We start from the raw sequence: 17,696 nt of genomic DNA on the forward strand, positions 1-17,696 counted from the left end.
ATTGTGTCCCCTTGCAGGCTGTTAACAAAGGTGCGAGCATATGGAATAAGTTCACAGATATGTGGGTGGCTCGAAGACTCCTTAAGCAATAGAACCCAGTATGTTGTCCTCGAAAGTGTGCGTTCCCCAGAGACAGGGTATCATCAGGAATGCCCCAGGGAAGTGTGGTAGGGCCACTGTGGTTCTCTATATACATAAATAATTTGGCAGGGTGGGCAGCAAGCTACTGTTGTTTGCTGATGATGCTGTGATATTCAGTAAAAGTCAAAGATGATTGACTGTAGGAAGATACTAGATGACTTAGACAAAATTTATAGTTGGTGTGATAAATGGCAGCTAGCTGTAAATGTGGAAAAATGTAAGTTAAAGCAGACGCGTAGGAAGAACAAATCTGTAATGTTTGCTTATAGTTTTAATAGTGTCCTGCTTGACATAGTTAAGTAGTTTAAATATCTGGGCATAATGTTGCAAATCAATATGAAATGGACTGAGCATGTGAAAACTGTGGTATGGAAGGCGAATGGCTGACTTTGGCTTATTGGGAGAATTTCAGGAAAGAATGGTTCACCTGTAAAGGAGGCCTCTTATAGGACACTGGTCTGACCTATTCATCAGTTCTGCTTGAGTGTTTGGGGTCTGTGCCAGGTTGGATTGAAGGAAGACATTGAAGCAATTCAGAGGCGGGCTGCTAGATTTGTTGCCGGTAGGTTCAAACAACACGTAAGTGTTCAGAAATGCTTTGGGAACTCAAATCCCTGGAGGGAAGACAGTGCTCTATGGAGAAAATTTAGAGAACTGGCATTTGCAGCTTACTGCCAAACAATTCTGCTGCTGCCAACATATATTGCACATAAGGACCACAAATATGAGATTTGAGAAATTAGGGCTCATGTGGAGGTATATAGACAGTTGTTTTTCCCCACTATATTTGTGAGTGGAACAGGAAAGGAAATGACTAGCAGTTGTACAGGGTACTCTCTGCCATGCACCATACTGTGGCTTGCAGAGTATCTGTATAGATGTGGTGTAGGTAGTGAAAAGTCTTTACAAAACTACACACATTGTAATAAACACAGGTAGGAATTAATTAGAAGAAATAACAACTAACCAAGGTGTTAAACAAGGATGTGAACTATCACCTACCTTTTTTAATATTTATGTTGACTTCAAGCTTCACAAATGGAAATGTAAAGTAAACAAAGGAATTAAGATAACGAATGATCTGATATCAAAAAATACACAACTTCCAAGCTGTCTGTGGTACCGTTAGCAGAACATCGGCCATAAAGTACAAAAAGAAACCATCATAAAATTCTGTAAAGTAATGGCAGTTCCTGTGTTATCCTAAGGAAATGAAAGCTGGGCTACCACAAAAGAACAAGAAAATAAAACTGAAACAGCAGAGATGAGGTTCCTTAGAAAGATGAAGTGCTGCACAAGAAGAGATATGAGTAGAAATGAAGATATTAGAACAGAATTAAATATTTTCAGCACGAATGAAAAAAATTCAAAAATATAGTGAAGATTGGAGACAACACCCCATGAGAACGCAAGGTCACAGAATTCCTCAGAAGATCCTGAACTACAAACCAAATGGGAAAAGAGATATTTGAAGACCACAAAACAGAGGGGAATGGTTTTTTGTGAATTTGGAATACACAACAGCCTAATCCTTGAAAGGAAGATGATGACAATGATGTCTTATGAGAAATAAAGGCAGGATATCCCAATAGGTTATTCCAAGAAATTTTGATCAAACTACTGGATGTCAATAACTAGCTGCCATGACATTTCAGCACAGTCTTCTGGCCACCATCTGGAATATGTCGGTGAAAGTACACAGCTCTGTTGTTTAAAACCCTGTGTCATACACACGGTGTATGGAGTTCGCACTGTGCATGTGTTGCTAGAGTGCATGTGCGTAGGCTCCAAATCTGTGTACTGCTGTGAGCACCTTTCATGGTGAAAGCTCACCCCATTCATATCAGATCGATCATTTTCACATAGTAAAATTACAGAATGACACCGGCTACTCAGTGCACAAAGTTTTTCCATAATGTGTTTCCATGCATTGTCTATCTGGAAACAGACATCCTGATTGATAAGGGTCTCAGACATTGTATTTACACTGATTTATTGATAACAGAGTCCCAAAAGTGTGAGATATTGTCCACAATTGTTAATTCATTAATTTGATGAAATCATCAGATGACCAGTAGAAATACAGTGTTCTGCAATAGCAGATTTCCTGGCTTGGAGGAATTGAGTATGCTGCTTGTATGCACTCCTGAACAGCGCACGTCATGTGCTGTGTATGTGATTTCACACCACAGTAGAGTGCCTAACACATATCATAAAATTAAACACCTCTTTATATAAGACTATACAGGCTTTATGAAATGGGGTTTCCTTAGCTTTTATGGCCAAAAAACAGGTGTTGATGTTGAAGGGGCAAGGAAATGTGTATATGACAATTTTTTTACTGAATCAGTTATTATACAAAAGCATTAATGCAAGGAGGCCATAGTGCCCTACCCTTAAACCATGTAGTACATGTAGGTAAAACACACAGTAAATTCTAGAAAAAAGGAATGAAATATTTCCTTGTATCCATTTGTGGGGTTTCAATTGTTGTTATTGTTATTGTTGTATTATATTTATTTTTAGCCGCATGAAATCTGTTCTGTAATAATATCAGTATTGCAACATTTACACTGATGGTATGTTCACAGATGTATCACTGACTAATAATTTTTCTCTAAGTGTTTTGAATGTTGTTTTTATTGCACCAAAAGCAAGTGAATCCTCACAAAGTATTTGTTATTGAGTTACAATATTTCCAGGTATCCTTGTTTATTATTGAATGCTTTATCACCTTCACATGTATGATTAATGTTTAAAAAATCTTAATTATTGTTGTAAAGTGCCTTCCTGTGAAACCTATGCATTTATATACAGCACATAGCTTTAATGATTTTATATAGCTTTTAATAGAGTTTTTTGTGAGTGAGTTTTGACCTCTTATTAGCATGATAATTGTTTGATTTTCTTAGTACTTCTCCTTTTAAATGTTTGTGCAAAGTGTGCTGCAATCTTGCTTCTTTTTTTGTAACTAGAGTTTGACAACAAATTAAAAACTCCTTCTAATTTCCACATCTTGAGTAGCTATTTTGTGTGCAGATGAAAATTAAATTATTATATCTGATCATTTTGTTTGTTTGTGCAAATATGGTGTCTACCCCATAAGAAAGCACTGAAATATTGCATGCATTGTTGTTTTATTAATTAATATATTAATTTTCAATTGCCTTTCTAACATTTTTTGCATATCATGTTTGTGTACAGATAATTTACGTATATTGACATGTGAACCATATTGCTTAACATTCTTTTGTCATTTGGACAGTATCTAGCACATAAGAAAAATTCAACTTTTTAATGTATTGTTAGTAGTAAGTGTACCTGATAGAAGAGACACTATAATATAGGATTACTGAGTTGACTAGTAAATTTCCATATGTTTTATGAAGCCTAATTGAGGTGAGGCCAGTAGGGAGCTGCTTACATATAACGTAAAAATTGTATTCGGAAATTTCTGTTTTAGCTTTCATGATGATGCCATGCACCATCCAGATGGTTCCTTCCAGTAAGGCTACTGATATATTAGAATCATAATATGTTAATATTTTAAATTGAAATTCATGCAAATTCCAACTATATTGCCTGTTAGCTGACCTGTATCTTTCAAAGGCTGAAATATGTGACTTACATTTGCATTCAAATTCAGCACAACAAAAACTTAATATGTCATAAAAAGACCAGCTGCAGAACATACTTGTAACCAGATATCTAGACATTGTTCCACAAGTTTCTCACCTATAAGAATCATTGTTTGTATACAGCCAAGAAAGTTGCAGCAAGGAAAATGTGTAATTAATTTTACTCCATAATATATAATTGCGTGAAGTTGTTTTAGTTCAATCATTGACTCTCTTTGAAGATGGTTGTGTGGTTAACAGCCCAAATATTGGAAAAAGAATTATTGCTGTCTGGGATGCACATCCAGGAGATGATGGAGTAAGAAGTAATATCCACAGAAAATTGGTGCACAGCAAATGAACAGCATACCCTTTTGTTTTCAAAACAACAGCCAATGGCTTGTGTTTCTCTGCTGCTAAATATGCTTCCCCGGTCTGGACCTGACCTGCATACTCAAACAAAGAGGATGTCATTCTTAACTAAACATGCCACATAATAACTGAATGTGTGAAGGCCACATCTTTGAATAAGCTGTACGAAGTAGTACCACTTTTGCCTCAACAGTGCAATGAGCAGCTCATGAATATAGTGATGAATTCAAGTAGACTTTGAAGAAGATCATGTCATGTACTGAGCAGAGGACACATTTGGAGTTCCTCAGTGCCTAAAAATCAAGGAGGGCACTCACATTACAGCTGAGCATAAATGCTCAACACATTTGTCCAGCTCTAGGGGCTGAAGGTATTGACATTAAACAATGAGGAGGTGTACCAACTGTGAAGACAAATGTCACATGATGGAACAAGATGGGTGAGGATGTCATCCTTTGTTATTGCAGTCTAGTCCAAGGCACGGCATGCAGAGTGCCATGCTTCCCTGTTCCATTGTACCGTTGAAGATTTATGGGAAGCAAATAAATAGACCAGTGATGTAGCTCAGTAATGGCCCCAAAATCTGTAAAATGTTGATTTATGGATGCAAAAAAGGGAAGAAAAGGACCTGGCTTCTAAAAATCAGGAAAAGGAGTAAAGTATCTAAATGCAAGGCAGAACTGGATTGTGTGTTTTGGGAGGACAAAATAATAACAAGTCCTTTGAATGAAAATTTATTCCACAGGTACAAAGAGCTGGAGAAGTGATACAGAAAAAGGTAATAGCAACATAACAGTGCATTTATAATTTAAGAGAGGTGCAGTAGAATGAGTGACAGAAAAAAATAAAAACATCACTGTGTCCAGAAGAGGCAAAAAACAGGAACAGTGATTTTTTTTACATTTGTGTACTGTAATGTCGCTGCTTACGGCTCTAATCTAAGGTGCAAAGATAATGTATTCAGATAAAAAGTGAGAGCTGCATCTGCTGCCATCATGGCTCTGGAGGATGTTTATATGCATCTCAGGGCAAACCAATCATTACAGAAATGTCTCATGGAGATAAGGATTTCAGAGTGCATGAAATAAAATATAATTCGTATCACATAGTTTTAAATGGAAGAGAAAAAGAAAAGTATTGGATACCTAAATCTAGCATAAATTTGCAATTAGAATCACAATCAACAACAAACTGTAGAGATACACCACAATTATGGAAATTTCAGGATAGAAACAATGAACAGGAATGAAGGAAAGCAATAACTCTACTGTAGATGAAAACTGGGTTGTAGATAGACGTAAGTAACAGCACACGGAAGGTCAGACTTTCTGAGCTGTTGCATTTATCTATCTGATACCCATCTTGCATATGCAGGTAAATGGTTTTCTTACTTCATTTTTACATAAATGTTGAAAAGTTTTGAATATATCAGAACAATGTATAGACAAAGACAAAGGTAAGAGAATATGGTAAAAAGTTAATATATTGTTACTGGTTCTGGCAATTGTAAGAGGGATATATAATGACTGTTTCTAATCATTGAAACACTAATTTTAATAGTGGATACAGGTAAGATGGTGAAAAATCAGTGGATGTTTCATAAATTGTGGTAACTGCTTTACCTGTTTCATTAGGAGGATTCACGCAGTAGGATCTGCAGCGAATTCACGCATGGTGCAGGGAATGGCAATTGAATCTCAATGTAGACAAGTGCAATGTGCTGCGAATACACAGAAAGATAGATCCTTTATCATTTAGCTACAAAATAGCAGGTCAGCAACTGGAAGCAGTTAATACCATAAATTATCTGGGAGTACGCATTAGGAGTGATTTAAAATGGAATGATCATATAATGTTGATCGTCGGTAAAGCAGATGCCAGACTGAGATTCATGGGAAGAATCCTAAGGAAATGCAATCCGAAAACAAAGGAAATAGGTTGCAGTACGCTTGTTCACCCACTGCTTGAATACTGCTCAGCAGTGTGGGATCCGTACCAGATAGGGTTGATAGAAGAGATAGAGAAGATCCAACGGAGAGCAGCGCGCTTCGTTACAGGATCATTTAGTAATCGCAAAAGCGTTACGGAGATGATAGATAAACTCCAGTGGAAGACTCTGCAGGAGAGATGCTCAGTAGCTCGGTATGGGCTTTTGTCAAAGTTTCGAGAACATACCTTCACCGAAGAGTCAAGCAGTATATTGCTTCCTCCTACATATATCTCGCGAAGAGACCATGAGGATAAAATCAGAGAGATTAGAGCCCACACAGAGACATACCGACAATCCTTCTTTCCACGAACAATACGAGACTGGAATAGAAGGGAGAACCGATAGAGGTACTCAAGGTACCCTCCGCCACACACCGTCAGGTGGCTTGCAGAGTATGGATGTAGATGTAGATGTAGATTAGAACTATAACAACAAAATTCTGCTGTTTGCATTTTGAAAGCCATTGGGAAGGCTACTCAGTGGGCTTCAAATGTGGGAGCAAACAGCAGTGTCCAGACAACCACAGACACATAAATAGAAATCACCATTTTGCTATGCACTCTAAATGAATGCAACTGCTGATCATAAACACTCAGTAGCTTCCAGGTAATCCCTCATGACTTCAGTACATATTTACTAAATAATAGGAGATTTCAGCATTCATTTGTTTGCAAAGAACTTAACTTTTTTCACTTTCTGAAAGTTGAACATGACTGAGACTGGAGAAGCAGGAACTGCAGCACTGACTACGTAATTATTGCTGCATATTTCAGTCTTATCAGGAAACTTATGATTATTTAAATGGACAGCACTGTCCACACGAACAGGATCTAAATCAAGAGTGTCTTGATTGTCAAATGTCAGAATTACAATATCTTCATATGAGATGCATCTAGTAAATCTTGTGTCTTCCCAATTGAGGTGGATGACACAGTTAATTTGATTTATAATTTAGTATAGGTCATACGTTCATGTCCAGGTTATATCAGTTACAAATATTTCATTTATCATGTCATTTTGATTACTTCAGAAGTACACTAAATATATATGGCTCATCTTGTACTGTTTGTCTGTAAACTGAGGAGCAAACAGCACTCATGTTGGGGGAAATGGACTTTCCCAGTAGGCCACTACAAGTCTCCTAGAGGAACACTGAGAATCAGTTTCCTGTCTAACATTGTTGTGCAGTGTTTGGTGATTTGTGTAGATTCTGTTTGTGTTTCTTTCTTCCATTATTAATTACTAATTTCTGTATTCCATGTACTGTTAATCCATTTTGTCCTGTACTGTGCTACTGCTGATGTAAGACATTTACAGTGGGAAGATCAATATTCACCATGTGAAACAGCCTGTAGGAGTTTGTTGTGGTGTCACTGGATAAAGAGATTGTGTATTCACCTGCTGCTTGCTCTTCAGCTTGCAGACTGACTATATCGAGCCCCCATATGTAGTTCCATTAATTGGTGTGGTACCTAGTTTGGACAAATATCACTTATCTGTAGTTCCAATCATAAAAATCCAGAATCTGTTGACACCGAAATTATCTCTGCATGTATATCATTCTTGAACAATCTGATACTTGTCCTCTGTTATGCATTGTTCAATAATGGTCACTGATAGCACATAGTAAGTTGTCATAGAATGTACATTGCGTGTCAAGTCAGTCAAGTCATGGAGTGTTCACATATGAAGAATGAAACAGTTTCTCGTTTCGAATACTATCATACAGTAATCTGAAGCAAGAACATGTTCATATCAATTTGGTCTTACACTTTTTGCTTGTCACCACTTCACACAAATCCTATCTGTCACCAGGACTCATTTGAGTATATTACCATCTTTAAAATGTATGTACTAGACCAACTCATATTCCACATCATCAGAAAGTATAATACTATCACTGTGCTGTGGGGAATGACATTTCAGATTTTTAATAATAGCATGCATGGTGAAGAGTATTTTTCCTCGCCGTTTCTCATTGTTTGGTTGCTTTCAACATAAAGTGTGCATAGATTTCTTTATGCAGGTGAACATATTGCTGATAATACAGAATATTGGTCTTAGCTGTTGCCAGAATTCAATAACAACAATCCATATTCTTGATACTCATCACTTTTGGCTTTGCAACTTTCAGGAAAATGTCATAGTGTATTACCAAGTCATTTACAATTCTACAATGCACTTCAAAGCCATACCCCCATTTTCAATAAACCATTTTTACTGAGTGTTTATTCAGCCAAATATATAAGTGGGAGATGGCAGGAAACCATCTTTAAAGGGACATTTTCTGTTCAGTGTGAATGTTAGTATACAGAATCATCAGCTATTCTCACAATGCAGACCTGATGATTTCTTAAAATTTTACAGTATACATATTCTAATAACTGCACTGAGTAGTAAAAGAAAGTACAAAACCTTGGCACCGTTGGAAATTATTGAAGGCTTCTAAATTTCAGTGCAGGGGAAATATTTACAGTTTTTGTAATAATAAACAGGTGTTTTGGTTATTGTGTTTCAAACAGAAAGCAGTTTTACTAGAGATAAAAGGCAATATAGACATGGAATGTATTAGGAATAAAATCTCACAGCATTATTACAAGGGACAGTCAGAAGAAAAACTTTGTTGTTCATTAGGCCACAGTTTGATTACAGTATACATAAAAATTCAAAAAATTTTGATTTACTTTGACATTTTGAGTATCTGTTCCTGGATGTTGTCTGCAAATCTGGCAATAGAAAGTATGTATTCTTACTCTTTAAAGAGTTATTTATAAGAAATCCTGAGTTATTAGTTCAATTTTGGTAGCATGACAAACCATGATTCAAAGACCTAATAAGTGACTTCTGAGGGCTTCTTACACAGCTAAAAGCCTCGTTGTCGACGGGACGTTAAACACTAACCACCACCACCACAGCTAAAAAGAAATTAAGTATTCAGTATAAGGTGACTCACATCTTTTCTCATCAGCATTTTACTGGTCATACCAAGTTGTTTTAACTTATTTTGCCACTACATACCTCTTCTCATTAACAGTGCTTTCAGATTCTGATGATGTGTACTAGTACTCATAAACAAACAGTGGAAAATCCAGGATGGAATGTAACAATATTATGAGAAAGAAAGTTGCTACTCACCGTATAGCATCCGTAGCTCGTGGTCTAGTGGCTAGCGTTGCTGCCTCTGGATCACAGGGTGCTGGATTCGATTCCCGGCTGGGTTGGGGATTTTCTCTGCCCAGGGACTGAGTGTTTGTGTTGTCATCATTTCACCATCATCATCATCATCATCATTCATAACAGTGGCTAGATTGGATTGTGAAATAATTGGACTGTGTAAAAATTTGGACTTTGTATGTACGCTAATGACCGCGCAGTTGAGCGCCCTACAAAACCAAAACATCATCGTCATTACCATATAGCGGAGATGCAAAGTCACAGATAGGCACAACAAAAAGACTTTCCCAATTAAAGCTTTTAGCCATCGGCCTTCGTCACTTACCCCCACACAGTCGCCACTCCCATCATGCACTGGTGCTGCTGCTCGCAATGTGGTTTCGGTTGCCTGACACTGCAATTGTGTGTGTGTGTGTGTGTGTGTGTGTGTGTGTGTGTGTGTGTGTGTATGTGTGTGTGTGTGCTTGCACGCGTGCGTAAGTGTGTCTATTGTTGACGAAGGCCAATGGCCGAAAACTTTAATTGTGAAAGTCTTTTTGTTGTGCATATCTGTGACTCAGCATCTCCTCTATATGGTGAGTAGCAACTTTCCTTCTCATAATATTGATACTCAAAAACATTCATTCATTCACTGGTCATGGCATCTTGTGAAGTACAAATGTTTGCTATAATTCTAAGAGCCAAACTGAATTGAGTTTCTGTACAAGTTTTATTACATGATAATTAAAATTTTAAGTTTTCATTAACATTAACCCCAGCAATTTTGTAGATATTACTCACTCTATTACTTTGTCACCCAACACTAGATCTCAATTTACATTTTGACTTATTTTTCCAAATTGCATGTAATTTGTTTTGTTTACATTTAATGTCAACCTGTTTGCATTAAACCAAGAGTGGACATATTGGAGGACTTCATCAGAATTTGTAAACAGTAACTGCTTTGAAGCACTTATCATCACATTAGTATGGTCTGCGAGCAGCATGAGATTGTTGGCACTATATGGGGTGTGTATATCATTTATACAGATAAGAAATAGTATGGTACTTCTGTTCGCATTGCTTTCGCATCTGAAAGTAAACTGATTTTGTGATTGGAGTAAGAGGACATCAGTTGTACAATCTGTTTTCAGTCTCATAGGTAAGATCCAAACCATTTTTTGCCAGACCTTCAAATACCTAGTGCTTCCAGTCTTTTTTTTTTTTTTTAAATGCTATCATTGGCAGTATCAAACACTTCATAGAGATCTAGATTAACTCCTACTATGTTGTGCTTTTTCTGTATTTTACCTGCCTCGAAGCCATGCTTATTGTTGTTCAGTAACTTATGGTCATTTAGAGATTTGTTGATTCAGTACTTCATCAGTTTTTCTTGTTGGATCTGCCTTCATGTTACAAGCAGCTTTTGTACTTTCTGGGTTTTCTTGATTTGTCAATTTTAAGTTTTATGAAATTCTTGCATTAGTGAAATAATTGTTTATATAATTTAGCAAATTTTCTTAATCTTCAGTTTTGAAAATGGTATCCTACTCGTCACATATCTTCACTGTTTGTCTTCACAATTCCCAAAATAGCTATTGACTTGTTTTAAAACTGTCTTATTAAGGTGTCATTAGCTAGAAAATTTGCCATAGCAGTTACTTTTTGATATACTCACTTGTCATTCTTAACATATTCATTAAACTGTGGATTCTTGGAGGTTTCCATTTTACAAATTAGTCTTTTCAGAGTTCTACAAAAATTTTTAATGCCAGATGTGGTCTTGGTACTTGCCTGTGTTACGATGGGTTGTGATTCTTGACAGCTTCTGTGGAAAGCACATCCCAGAATATCCCATGAAGGTTAACAAAAAGGAATTATGTGCATTACTGATATTTGCTTGGGACAGCACTTTCACAGGACAAAAACATTGTGTCTGATACCCGAATTGTTTCTCTGTCTCTGTACCAACATCAGACGTGGACATTTGTGTGTATGTGTGTGTGTGTGTTCATTTTTTTGTATTCCGTTATTTTGATACGCCCCATTTTTCCAGATACTTACTTATTTTTTCCCTTCATTTTTTGTATCATTTTACACTCCCGTTTTCCATTTTTTTACCATGTAGTCCTTTAGTATTTGCTGGTATTTCATTGACCATTATTTCCTTTCAATCTGTGCTTAGATCTTGGTCTTAGTGCCATTCAGTAACTCATACATAGAAGTGCCGTTGAGTTTAAATCTTTATTGTGCATCCATTTCAACATTTGAATCATTGTGTGTTCCATGATTCTCCTGCTATAAGTTTTTTTCTCTGTACTGTGTCTTCATCCTAGTGAACAAAATTTTAAAACCACAAAATACAGATCTTCACTTTAGTTGGCAAGCCAGTCACATTGAACTTATAGAAGGACAACATTTTTGTCAGGTAGCCTGAGGTAAGATAATCAATTTATTCCTGCTGTAGCAAGAACAAACACTGTTTATGCAACATAATACTTTATAGAGCAACACATAAGATGCAGTGAATTACATAGCACTGAATACATTGGAGACCTCATTTGCAATTGCTTAAATGGCACTGTTTCTTTGGCAACTCACCAGAGTGCACGAGGCGGCCAACCCAGGTGGCCTCTAGAAGTGGAACTGTGAACTGTATTGACGTGTGATCTCTGAAATCAGATGTAGAATGAGTGAAGGTACATCACTCCTCCCTTCCAGGGGATGGGAAAACCACATACATACATACATCAAAACACTACGCGTAGAAAAATACATGATACAGAAAGACATGCGTGGTACAGAAAAAAATCACAGCACAGAAAATGCACTGCTACCAAAAAACATGGGTACCATGAAGGAAAAAAAAAAGCACTGATCTCATAAGGCACTTAGATTATGAGTCACGGAAAATGCCAGTGAAGGTGCTGACATCCATTTCCTCGTCGAATGATGGCGGCTGCTGCAGCATGTGGCGGGCAGCCACTGGCGAGTAGGAGCAGAAGTGATGAGGGGGCAGGTTGGCGTGCCATTCCTCCTCTTGTGAGAGTCTGTATGGCGGGATTGCGGCATCATCCCCGTAGCAGTGTCTTTGTTGAGGTCGGCAGTCAGCACTGGTGGCATCAGTATGGGTATCAGAGACAGGATGCAACAATGGAGACAGCAGCAGTTGCAGTGTCGGGTGCAGCAGGGGCTGCACCAGCAATGGCAGTCGAGGAGTAAGGGTGGAGGGAGGAGCCCCAGTGTCAGGGATCTGCCAGTCAGCGACCCCACTGAGGTGCGTGCTGGACCGTCTGCGACACAGGAACTAGCAACGGCGGCATCAGGGGCGGGGGAGGTAGTGGACCCTATGGAACAGACCCCACCATGCATGGCCTCAGCTGGTCGAAGTGATGGGACGTCTGCCTGTCAGGAGTGTGGATGATGCACAGGTGATGGCCCCTGTGATGCTCAATGACAGCAGGAACCCAGTACAGCTGGCAGCCAAAATGACGAGCCCAGACAGGCACACCCATCCAGAATCACTGCAGACCCAACAATGTCAGCAGACACAGTGTTAGATACAGCAGGTGAAGCAGGCTCGGTGATTAACATCCGCGTAGCAGCTCCTCTGGGTTGTTGGCCCTACTGGAATGAAATGGTACGAACTCAAAAGATATTCTAAAGCAGCTTCAGGGTACCTGCCAGATACATACTTCTGCATCCAAGTTTTAAATGTCCAAACCACACGTTGGGTCTCACCATTAGATTGAGAATGGAATGGGGGAGCTGTGAGATGGCAAACGCCACTGGCCTAACAAAAAGATGCGAACTCTTGAAAAATAAACTGGGAGCCATTATCAGTAACCATGGTGTGCGGAAGTCCCTCAACTGCAAAAGTCTTAGACAGGGCCGAAATAGTGGCCACTGCATACACGGATGGCCTACCCACCATGTATGGAATCTTGGAATAAGCGTCCTCTACAATGAGCCGGTACTGATTTAGGAAGGGCCCAGTAAAATTGACATGTAGACAGCCCCATAGGCAGTGCGGCATCGGGCAGGGGGGAAAATGATGCCTGCAGGGTTGCTTGTTGCTGAACACGGTAAGCACAAGTGGTGATAAGCTGTGTAATGTTCTCATCTATGCTCAGCCAATACACATGCCAGTGGGCCAAAGCTTTGGTGCAAGAGGTCCCCCAATTACCGAAATGCAGAAGACGCAGTACATTATGGCATAAGAAAGCGGGAATCACAATCTGGGGAGCAGTGTCCTCCATAGCTGACAAAAGAATCCTGTCAAACACAAAAAGGCAGTGCTGGACAGAGAAGTAATAACACAAGAGATCCAAGGCACTGTCTGGGGGTTTTTCTGGCCAACCATGCTTCACAAAAGGGAGGACCTGACTAAGTACCAGATCTGCACTGACAGCCAGTACTATCGTGGCACAAGTGATGGCAAAACCATTGACCATGCTCTTGTTCTCAGTATCTAAATAGAAACAAAGCAACTCGTTCTGATTGAACACCGGGGCCGACCCTATTGGAAGGTGAGATAAGGCATTGGCATTGGCATGTTGCAGCATCAGCCGGTAATGGAACTGTTAATGATAATGTGAGAGGAAGAGAGACCACCGCTGCAAACAATGCATTGCTTTGTCCAGCACGGAAGCCAAATGGTTAAAAAGAGCAACCGACAGCTTGTGATTAAATGGAACTTAGACCCATATAAGAAGACGTGAAATTTCTTGAGGGTGAACACAACCACTAAAGTCTTCTTTTCACTCTGAGAATACCGCTGCTGAGCAGAAGTTAGTCTTAGAAATGTAAGCAGTGGGTCATTCAGACCCATCTGTGTATTTGTGTTCCTGTACTGAGAGGCATTTGTAGCCAACACGAAATTCTGAATCAGCTGAAAACTAACCAGACAAGGAGCAAACTGAAGCTTAGATTTAAGCAAACTGAACACTCAGTCACATGCTGGGCACCAGAAAAAACGCTCATTTTTGTGCAAAAGTGCATGCAGGGGCTGGGCAACAGTGGATGTGTCTGGTAAAAACTTATGGTAGTATCCAACTTTAGCTAGAAACTCCTGCAGTTCCTTAACAGAGGTTGGCCATGGCAAAGCCATAATTGTGTCAACATGGTAACGCAACAGCATAACCCCTTTGTGAGAAACCTCAAATCTGAGTACTCAATTAACAGCTGAAAAAAAAAGATATTTGGCAAGATTGCACCTGAGATGCACAGACTGCAAAACGGATAACAGTGATGGAGATTTCTAAGGTGGTCTTCGGTGGAAGAACCCAAAACAATGATATCACTGAGGTAATTGATGCAGCCAGGCCCAGAGGCTGTCAGCCAATCTAAAAATGCTGAAAAATTGTGGTTTTGTTAGTGATGCCAAAAGGCAAGCGTTGATATTGGTATTGGACAAAAGGTGTAACGACAACAAGGGTATACCTAGTGGCCTTATCCAAGGGGAGGTGGAGGTATGCTTCAGACAAATTGGTCTTGGAAATCAGTGGTCACATGACAATTTTCTAGAAACTTGTCACAGTGAGGCAAAGGGTATGTGTTTATCACAGACTGAGCATTAATTCTGACACTGAAGTTACCACAGAGGCATCAGCTTCTTAACGGTGACGAGTAGTGTAGCTCATTCAGTGGAAGAAATAGGCCGAATGACGTTGAGCAACATCAAATGGTCTAATTTGGCCTTGACAGGATTGCACAGTGTGACAGGCACCTGCCGCACCCAAGAAATATGAGGGTGGGTGGACCCTTTCGTGGTAATGTGGGCTGGAAAACCTGTAGCACAACTGAGCCCAGAGAAAAATATAGATGAAAATGCATAGCAGAGAGACTCCAGTTGCCGATACTGAACTTGAGCTGCCACTACATCATTGGCAATGGGGAAACTGAAAGAGTTAAACACATATAACCCGAACAGATCTGCAGTATGGGAATGACCCACAACAAGGAAGGTGAGAGGGTGAACAACAGATTTTAAAGAAACAGGAGCAGAGAACTGACCTAGGATCCGAATCTGCTGTTCATTGCAGTAAACCACCTTACATGAAACCTGTGTGATGGTAGGCAAGCCCAAGTCTACACACATTTGTGTGTTTACTAAAGTCACTGCAGTTCCTGTGCCCACTTGCAATTTAGCAGGTTATTAAACACACACATAAGTCAACAAACAATTAGTTTGGGGAGACAGTCATTGTAGAGATACAGTTTATGTCCATCAGTACTAGTGTGTCTGCAAAATTTGAAAAACAGTTACACGCTGATGCAATGTGGCCTTTCTTTCGACACTTGTTGCAAACAGCCCAATGGTTAGGGCACCCAGAATGCTCGTGTTGGACAAAGCAGTACGGGCAAGATGGAACAGGGATCATGCAGCCACTGTTGTGGTGTGGCCTGTTGCTGCTGAGGCCGTAACTAACGCTGCCCCATGCGACGTTGAGTTGAAGGTTGTACTGCTGCAATGGCTTCTCTGTCATCCTGAACACTTGCAGTGTGCCTAAGAGGGGCTGACTCAGCAACTTTCTATACCTCCCCTCATGTAACAATCTGATTGCCTGCAGCCCATGCCACTTCAAAGTACACATCCATAAGCACCAAATTCTCATGTTGAGGTGCTTTTCATAGACTTCTATATCTGTAGCCAGATAAATAATAACATCATGCACCATGTGATCAGTGTAGGGTTTGTGATGAGTACTAGTGGCAAATTTACAGTGATGGTTCAAGCTGTGTAATTCTGCAGCCCAGGCTTTGTAAGATTGGTTTGGAAATTTATGACAGTGGTAAAGTTCCACACGCATGGCGGAGACATGCGTTCTTTCACAGTAACAGGTTGAGAGAAGCTTGCACATTTCATCAAAGTATAAGCTGGCTGGTTCGTGGAAAGCTGCAGGTTGGCACAAAAAGTGATAAATGGGTGGGAAAAGCAAGGAAAGTAAGTTGCTTACGGGTTTGTATCACACACGCAAGAAACCTGGAAATGGTGATATAACTGTATCTCATAGGAGTCCCACTCTTCATCTGATTCATCATATGCGGGGAAGGGTGATGGTTGCACTGATTGGAGAATAACCTACTGCAAACACTTAGAAGCCACTTGATTGAGAGCAGAGTTGTTTCACGAAAGCTTTCTGCTAAGCAATGATGCTTTGGAGTATTTCTTCCATCGAGATGTTTGGTGAGTGATTTAGCACTAACGCCTACACACGAAGTCAATATAACTCTCACTCATCGTTTGCTATAGCAAGAACAAACATGATTTATGGAACATAGTACTTTATAGAGCAGCACGTAAGATACAATGAAGTACATTTGTGTGTTGCACTGAACATACTGATTTTACAACAGTAATACAAGTTACAGAATAGGCTGAGCACTCATTTGTTATCGCTTAAATAATACCGTTTCTTTGGTGCCTCACCAGAGCGCACCAGGAGGCCAACCCAGATGGCCTCTTAAATGGGCCTGTGAACTGTGTGGATGCGCAGTCTCTGAAATTGCGCTCACCATGAGTGAAGGTATGTCAATTCCGCTATTGATTTTGTCCTACAAACATTTTCAAATGGTTTTGAAATTCCTGAGCACATATCACAGTTAAAACACAACAGGCAATGTGCTAAAAATTTGACATTGTCAATAGACATGGCTCTATACAGGAACATCAGATAGAGCACCTTATGTATCTTATCTCGTAACATTGTGCATACTGGAGTTATGGAGGCAACTATGAGCTGTTTTTGTTGCACAACATCATGAGAGTAGATACATTATGTGCTCAATTTGATGTTTCCGTAAGAGCCATGACTATTGATAATGCCAAATATTTGGCACATCGGTCATTCCATTTTGACTGCGACTTGCCCTAAGCCACCTCAGAACCTCAAGAAAATGGCCAAAATCTGATAGGGGAAGAATTGATTATTATATCTCAGATAATCACCTGGAAAAATGTGTGTATTTCCACAAAACACAGAGTATAATTTTTTCCCTCTATCTGTCATGTTTGCTCATATTTTGTCTGATTCAGTGGCTTTTAAGTGAAACTCATCTTCTGTCGCTAGTACTAGAGCTGTTTTCTAAATATTAGGCTCTGTTCTTGCAATATAACTGATGCATCACAGTTTAAATGTTACACTATCTACTTTTAAACATATCTTTCTGGAAATCAAAAATGGTTTTTCATTGATTCCTCTTCACTTTTTCAGCATTTTTCCACTGTTACATTGTACAGCTATGTCTTCAGTCGACTGCTCGATTTCCAACATTTTAATAGTAGGTGGAGCACTTAAAATTTTCCAAGCTTTAAGTACTGTAACTTTTTGGTCATTGATGTTATGTGCCATTTATTGTGTAAGAATCTAAATTTGAAAAATATGTTGTTGGTAATAGTGTTAGGTTTTCAAATAATAAAT

General features: G+C 39.3%; 1 protein-coding gene across 1 annotated transcript in view; it reads left to right on the plus strand.

Annotated features, from left to right (window-relative positions):
* LOC126236010 (ryanodine receptor) overlaps window positions 1-17,696 on the plus strand; it is a 702,826-nt gene that overhangs the window by 332,264 nt on the left and 352,866 nt on the right. The window lies entirely within an intron of this gene.

Source organism: Schistocerca nitens, chromosome 2 (assembly GCF_023898315.1).
Source record: "Schistocerca nitens isolate TAMUIC-IGC-003100 chromosome 2, iqSchNite1.1, whole genome shotgun sequence".
Taxonomy (NCBI): Eukaryota; Metazoa; Arthropoda; class Insecta; order Orthoptera; family Acrididae; genus Schistocerca; species Schistocerca nitens.